The following is a 7,600-nucleotide window of genomic DNA, read 5'->3' as shown; positions in this document are numbered from 1 at the left end:
CCGGGATAGCGCCCCTCGTAGAGGGTGGTTCTCAAGGTCTGAGTATTTGGACAGAGGGTAAGGAGAATCCTAGGTGTCGCCTTCATTTTGGGGTTCCTTTTGTGGCAGGAGGTGTTAAGGGGTCAGAAAACTGGGAGCAAAGGAGCCCCAGCGTAGTAAGGTGACATTCCGCAAAACAAGAAGCAAGGCAGTTGAGTCCCATCCTTCCCCCCATACACGCACACACGCGCAGACGTGTGCACACACACACAGGCACACTTGTTCGAGCTGTGGTAATCACGAGTACCTTCTACCAAATATTTTCGGTTTTCCTCTTAGGCACAAGACAGAATTGCATTTCCTAGCGCCGCCTCCCGCCCCAGAAATTTTGTGTGGCTGTGTGATTTGGTTTGAACAATGAAACGTAAATACTCCTCACACTTCTGTGAGGAGATTTCACGAACCAGTGAGAGATTCGCTGCCGTATTTTTACCTGTCTTATTGATCGGAGCAGCTGCTCCCTCACGCAGGTCCCAGAGAGAGGTCCAGACAATCAGTGATACACATTTAGAGTGAGAAACTAAATTTCAAAAAATTAAAAAAAAAATAAAATAAAAAACCCACAACGCTTTGCTGTTTTAAGCACCGAGTCGGGGGGTGGCGGCGGGGGGCTTGTCACCCCAGCATCCTGTGGTCTCTGCCACCTGATGCAGGGTACGTTGCTGGCTCTCTCGCCCGCCCCTGTCACGTTTTCCCTGGGAACTAAGGAGGACTGGGAGAGATCTGAAGGTTAGGGAAAGACTCCGTATGAGGTCGGTGGAGACTGGTGAGACAGGGAGATTGAAAATCAGATGCGACAACTGTCAGAGAGGAGTCCCATGCCACCAGCACCCGCGTCCTCTCATTTATGCTTCATTTGTTTGTGCAACAAACACGAAATAAAAGCGATGCCATGCAGACCTGAGAGTTCTTCTAGTCTTGAAAAAAACAAGGATGAATCGACACAGTCTCCGTCCCGGGGAAGCCCAGGGTCTGCGTGGGCTGGGTGACACGGGTGACAGGCGTGAAAATAAATGGTCACGCTGCAAGTATTATTGGAGACCCAAAGACAAAGCGCCAAGGGGAGCACCAGAGAAGAGTGACCTTCTGCCTCTGGCAGCTTTGTGGGCTTTGCGGAGGGCTTTGTGGAAAAGCCTGAGATGTACACAGAGTAGGAATCCACTAGCTTTCACAGGGTCTGGCCCCACCTGTGACTTCGTGTGAGCCCAGGGCCCAGCCTCGTCTGACAGAGCAGGCCTCTGGCCCCTGGAGGTCATCGGCTGGCTAATGTTAGCTGTGCCGGAGAACAGCCTGTCCACAGGAACTTCACAAGGAGAATCGTTTTCAAGTTGGGGAACTAACAGGTTGTCCCCAAGACAAGCTTCACTGACCGTATCAAACAGAGTCAATTTTAGCACAACCCCTACTGAGGTGTTGATTGGCTGGGCCTCAGCTTTCAGTATTTTTCAGGAGGCCTAAACGCCGAGGAACCAGCCCAGTCTGGAGGAATAACCTAAGGATTACAGACCAATGCTGCACTCTGAGATGTATATGAGGACATGATGCAGAGTTTCCCAGAACCTGGGGGAGAGTTTGCTGTGCAGAAATGAATGCTACAAAGATAGATGACAGATAGATAGATAGATAGATGATAGATAATATATGTGATCGGCAGACAAGATAAATAGGTGATTGATAGATAAATAAATGATAAGTAGAATAGATGGATAGGTCAAAAGATAGGTAGATGATAGATGGTTGACAGATAAGAGATAGATAATTGTTACATCAGCTATGGATAGATAGGTAGATAGATAACCAAGGTGAGAGTACGTAGCCTAAGATTTCTGGGGTCCCCTGGAGTGACCCAGTTTCTAAAACAAAAATGTCAGCACAGCCATCATTTTTTCTGATCTGTTTCATCATCAAGTTTTACAAAGGTATGAAAATGAGGGTTTTTTTTTTATTTTGTCACATAATAATTGCCTTTACTGAAAATATTTAGTGACATCAGATCAGGAAATTCCAGGTGTACAGGTGGCCAGAAATCCACGCTGGGCTCCACCCAGGGACAGGTCTGACTTTCGCCACGGTAGAACGTGGTGACATCTCTGTTGAAAGGAAATCAGAATGTCAATATATCTGAAAATACTGGGAATGTGATAGTGGAGGACACGTCCTTTCCCTGCCTCTCCCAGCCCTATCCCCCCCTGGACGTCAGAGGATAGACCATTTGTTGAAACTGAACCCATTTTACTAATGCTTCAAAATAATGACCCAAACTTCACCAAGACACCCTTTGCGGGGAAGAATGACTTGAACTCTTGAGGATGACTTAGTGAACCACCAGAGGCTCGGTGACACGCAGTTCCGTGCCTAGGACTCCAGGGATCGCATTAGAACAATCGACTCCCAATAGAAGAGGAGCCAATGTGAAACAAAGTGCTGTCATTTGGATAGCAATCTGCCTAGCAAAGTTTGCCTTCCCGTGTGACAATCACCCCTTTCTTCAGGGACAACCACGAGGTCAAAACAACTAAGCGATTCTTTACATGAATACATACATTGGTTGTCGTCTTTGATAAATGGACAACCACCCAAACCTAAGGCTTTCTCTGCTTCTCCCTGTCTTTCCTCCTGATCTCTGCTTGGATTAATTTCTCTCCCTTTGTTCTTTCATTCATCTCTCTCTCTCTCTCTCTTTGATATTCATTCCTACTTGAAAAGACATGGGACTTTGGATCAAGTGCCTGCCACAATGTTTGTAAAATCCTGTTCCCGAAAGTGACACTAATGGCCTGTGGAACCTCTCTGGCCCTAATTACTTGGCGGTAGAAATCTCTGTGGGCTTCTTCTGCTGCAATCAGTTCGTCCCGTAATTACCACAAGCCCGAGTGGCTGAAGCCATGTGCTGAGAAAAGTATGGCATTGGGTCCCTGACATGCCTGCCGCTGCCTTTATGTGTGCACGGAAAGGTAACAGAAAGGTGAAATGTGGAGCAGGAAGGGCCCACAGAGTCCACACATTTTGAAAACCAAAGTCAATTTATAGAAAAAGGGAATTCATTTCTGCAAAACCAATACTATGCTTTGTTTAGGCCAAATCATCCAGTCTTGGTTGGTTTTAAATCAACTTGCCCAGAGGGAGGTCATGACATCTCGGCTCTAGAAGTCTGCCACATAGGGACAAGACATCAGAGGACGCCAATGGCCTGTGGGCACGACTTGGCCTTGTCCAGCGCATGCTGCCCCAGAGCTGAACGTTTAACAGAAAACACACCAAACTGAAAATGAGCCACGATGCTAGTTTGTAGAGGCCTCTATTGCTCCGAAAGTGTGGTGAAGAAGGCTCTGGAAGGGAAGAAAACCAGTCTTCTCTGTGGCTCTGTTCTAGTACATCGGGCTACTTTGGGCTAGAATTTTGCGAAATCTAATCACAGGCACTGGATTGTCATCCTATGTTTCTCTGGGTTATGATTATTATTGAGCCGATCTCAGCCCTGTTTTTCATAGCTTCCAGAACTTGGAAGAGCACTTCCACTTTCGTAAGCTTTTAATTTGCCCTGTTTGAAAAGGTAGCACATACTGCATGATAAAAGACATTCATGGCTGTATCCCCAGCACCTAGGACAGGGCCAGGCACAGCAGAGGCATTTGGTGCGTATCTATCACAAGGTGATTTAATGAAATAGAATAGAGCACATTATGGGGTAATTTGTAAACAGGCGTTGGTTTTCTTACTAAATGTTCCGGTAGTCATTCCACCACCAAATCCATTAATTCAACAAATATTCATGGAGAACCAGCTTCATGCCAATTTGGGACTCTGGGGCCAGGGTGGTGAGCCAAGCAGGCAACCAGCCTTGTTAAAGTCGCTGAGAACCGTGGTCTCCACCCTTGAGCTGCTTATAATAGGGTGAGGGAACAGAACAGATCAGAAGCAATTAGAAAACAATTAAGTGTTAAATTATATGCCTCTGACTAGCCCAGGGTATTCTCAGAGGGAGAAGATGCTAACGCAGTCATTGCTGTTTTCATGGAGGAGGTGGATCTTTGGCGGGGCCTTGAAGAACGCTCTGGATTTGGGAAGCAGAGCACAGGGGCTGGCGTGGAACGAACCTATTAGGCAGCAGCTACCTGGGAGCCACCCAAGGAAAGCTGAAGCCTTGAACATCCAGTTATACACTGGACCAGAATCGCTCCCAATTAAACAGCCGGAAAATGCTCTAAAGACTTAGAGATGCTCTAAATGCTCTAAAGACTTGGAGATAATAGCCACCTGCTGCCTCAGAGGCTAATTTCTCTTCCTCTAAAAGGCCAGGACGTGACCCTAGGGTTATTTCCTTCAGGTCACTCTGCTAGGGGAGAAGCCGGAGGCCTCCGCCAATTGCTGGCCCAGGCTGATTGCACGACAATCTCCTGGGGACAATCTTTCCCGGCCCTGCCCAGAGTCTCCACTTCAGCAGCTCTGGGATGGGATCCAGGAATCTGTATGTTTTTAAAGTCCCCCAGGTGATTCTATTCATCAGCTGGGTTTAGGAACTACTCCCTTAGATTTATTTCAAAGACATTCCCTTTCAGGATGAAAGGGAAGGCGTCTAATAACCAAGAAAATAGATATGACTTCTACCTGCGAATCCCTGTACAACGGGCCCCCTGGAGAAGTCCCAGGGGAAAGAAATCAATCCAACACATTCTACTTCCTTGACCCCCTAAATGAGTCAAAATGGTCAAAATTTGGCTAAAATGAATTAGATTTTGCTTTTACGGCAGAGGCCCAGCCTGATGAATGAAAATGAGAGATTTTCTTTTTATTTTAAATATTAGGAAGATGAAGCTGTGAGCAAACTGGAGCAAAGCCAGATTAAGGCCCTCACTTTTCTTATTTAGCTATGTCAGTTTGTGTCTCCAGTTCCAGAAAAATGTCCATTGGTGTGTAAGGTGTTCCAAGCGCAGAAAGCAGGAACAGCGTATCTCTCGGGCCACACACACTGCTGGGAGAATAATACCACATCCATCAGCATTAAGATTGTTGAACGGATGGGTCTTGTGTGCCATGTTCCACGTCTCCATCTCTCCATTTTGTAGAAGGTGATGCTTATTAATGTTTCAGGATATGTTCCTCCTCTTGGACTCACCTGGCAAGTCCCTGGTTCTATCTTCTTTTATGTAGCTAATACACACTCTGCCCTGGGGATGAGTTTGCATTTCTCTCTTTGTCTGGGTGTTCAATTCCTATGACTATCAATGGGAGTTATGTGCCCAAAATATACCCACAGATTTTTTCTTGGCCAACACGCGTATATGCACCACACACACACACACACATGGAGTTCCTCCTCTTCCCACCGTACTCTTGACCCTTGCTTAATCCAAGACACCAGCGTTCAATGTCTTTGTGACATTTCGAAAATCTGACTAAGGTTCCCTGAGGTCATCTGCCTATGTGGAAATTAACTAGCTTCTCCCATTCTGAAGCACTACTGCTTTCAGAGGGTCTTAATGGCTCAGAGGATGTACTTAGTCTCTGTAGACCTAACTGTATGACCTAGTTTATTATTCGTTCAGGATTAGTTCTGAACCGCTGGGAGCAAATCTCAATGTATTCATTATTTTCCGCTTAGAGCAGGCGATCGTGCAATGGCTTCCAGTTCCTGCCTGAAATGTGTCTCCGCATTGTTTTAACAGATAACCAGCCCAACAATTATCCCGGAGTTAGAGTAACGCTTAACAGAGGAGACGTTGCAAGTGCACACGTCAGAAAGCTCAGTCATAAATATTCCCATCATTATTGCTATGATGTCATGGCAATTTTAACATCTACTTTAATGATACATTAGGACTCGAGATTCACCTCCACAACAACTGATAAGTGCCCAAGGTAAGGCACGAACACCAGGGCTAATTATACCTACGGTCATGTTACATTCGTCCCAATCCTACGGGAAAAGAAGCATCAAACTCGTCATTAAGCTGAGAAGCTAGACTCCGTTTCCCTCGTATATGTGCCTTAGAAGGTTCAGAGCATTCTTTTCTGTTAGGATTCTTCTCTGTGACATCAAATATGTACTTTTTTTCCAGAGCTGCCATTATTCTGATGGGTTGGCACAGACATCAAAGGCCCTTTCTGGAGGCAACTTGGTGGCTTTATTCATTCAACGGGCATGTATAGAGCAGGCACGTCGTGCCCGGCACCTTGCAAGCGGCTGAGCATACACTGGTTAAGAACAGATATAGTTCCTAGTCTCATGAAGGCCCGGGCTAGCAAGGGAGACTCAAGTAATGACAGATCGATGTATATCCAGAGGCCGCGCCGAGTGTTAGCACAGACGAGCGGCTCTCTGAGACACGTGACAAGACACCTGGCCCGGGCTGGAGATCACAGAGGGTGTGAGTGAGAAAGGGGTGTGCCTGAGCTCAGACACGAGGGATGGGCAGGATCAGGAAGGCCACAGGGGCGGCATGTGCAAAGAACGGGCAGAAAACACGGCCCTGTGATTCGATGTGCAAAGAAGACAGGTGTGGTCTGAACAGAAGCTTCCAGGACAGGTGCAGGTAGGACCTGGTGTGATGGAGCCTTGGGAGCCCCTTTCGAGAACGCTGTCTTTATCCCCAGTGCAACCGGGACCTATCGAAGGTTTAGAAGAAAGAGCGACGCAATCAGACGTTCACCCGGGAGAAATGTTCAGGTAGCAACCTGGGAACACAATGAAGGAGGTGCAAAAGCAGAGGTAGACACGGAGCCCAGTCAGGAAGCCAGCTGGGCCGTGAGTAGCTGGCATCAGACTAGGAAAGTGGGTGAAGGGCAGCTGGAAAAAAAGGGACCGATGCAAGAGTTAAATAGGAGGTAGGAGAGGCAGGCATTGGGAATGATTGGATTTCTGGGTAGGAGGGTGGGTGTCAATAAAGAACTTCTAGACTTTTGACTTGCATAATGTGACGGACGTGGTGTCCTTGGCTAGAAGTGGACCAGACTTGCTGGATGAGGTGGCCGTGAAGCATCTGAATGGTGATGCTGAGCAGCCATTTGGAGATATGTGGATGAGAGATGTGAACCAGAAGACGTTTGGAATTCATCATTGTCTAGCTGGTCATTGACGTCACAGGCATAAACGAGTAAGACAAAAGAGAGAATAGGTCCATGGCCATACGACCCCGATGGGGCGCCTGGGTGGCTCTGTTGGTTAAGCATCCAACTCTTGGTGTCGGCTCAGGTCATGATCTCAAGGTTTGTGGGTTCAAGGCCTGCGCTGGCCCCGGGTCGGGCCTTGAGTCGGGCCTGGAGTAAGGCTCTGCACTGACAGCTCGGGCCTGCATGGGATTCTCTCTCCCTCTCTTTCTGCCCCTCCCCCATTTGCACTCTCTCTCTCTCTCTCTCTCTCTCTCCCATGCTCAAAATAAATAAACACTAAAAAAAAGAAAGAGAGAGAGAGAGAATAGAAGGAAACTCGGGCTTCTGGAAAATAATTCTGCCGTGTAGAAATGGTATGAGTCACGGAACTTGAAATCAACGTTCCTAAATTTAATATGCACACCGGTTCATTGTTCTATGCAATCCATCTATGATTTTAACAGCTAAATTA

General features: G+C 47.1%; 1 long non-coding RNA gene across 1 annotated transcript; it reads right to left on the bottom strand.

Moving 5' to 3' along the window:
* Positions 1 to 1,961: 1,961 nt before the first annotated feature.
* LOC109492552 lies at positions 1,962 to 7,361 on the bottom strand. The gene is made up of 2 exons (XR_002146462.3): positions 5,933 to 7,361; positions 1,962 to 2,129 (listed from the first exon to the last, which is right to left on the bottom strand). It is a non-coding gene; the product is annotated as an uncharacterized LOC109492552 (long non-coding RNA).
* Between the last annotated feature and the right edge of the window lie 239 nt (positions 7,362 to 7,600).

The sequence above is a fragment of the Felis catus genome, chromosome A1 (assembly GCF_018350175.1).
Source record: "Felis catus isolate Fca126 chromosome A1, F.catus_Fca126_mat1.0, whole genome shotgun sequence".
Lineage (NCBI taxonomy): Eukaryota > Metazoa > Chordata > Mammalia > Carnivora > Felidae > Felis > Felis catus.
Note: the sequence above shows the minus strand (reverse complement) of the source record. Positions and strands in the feature narration are given on the sequence as shown.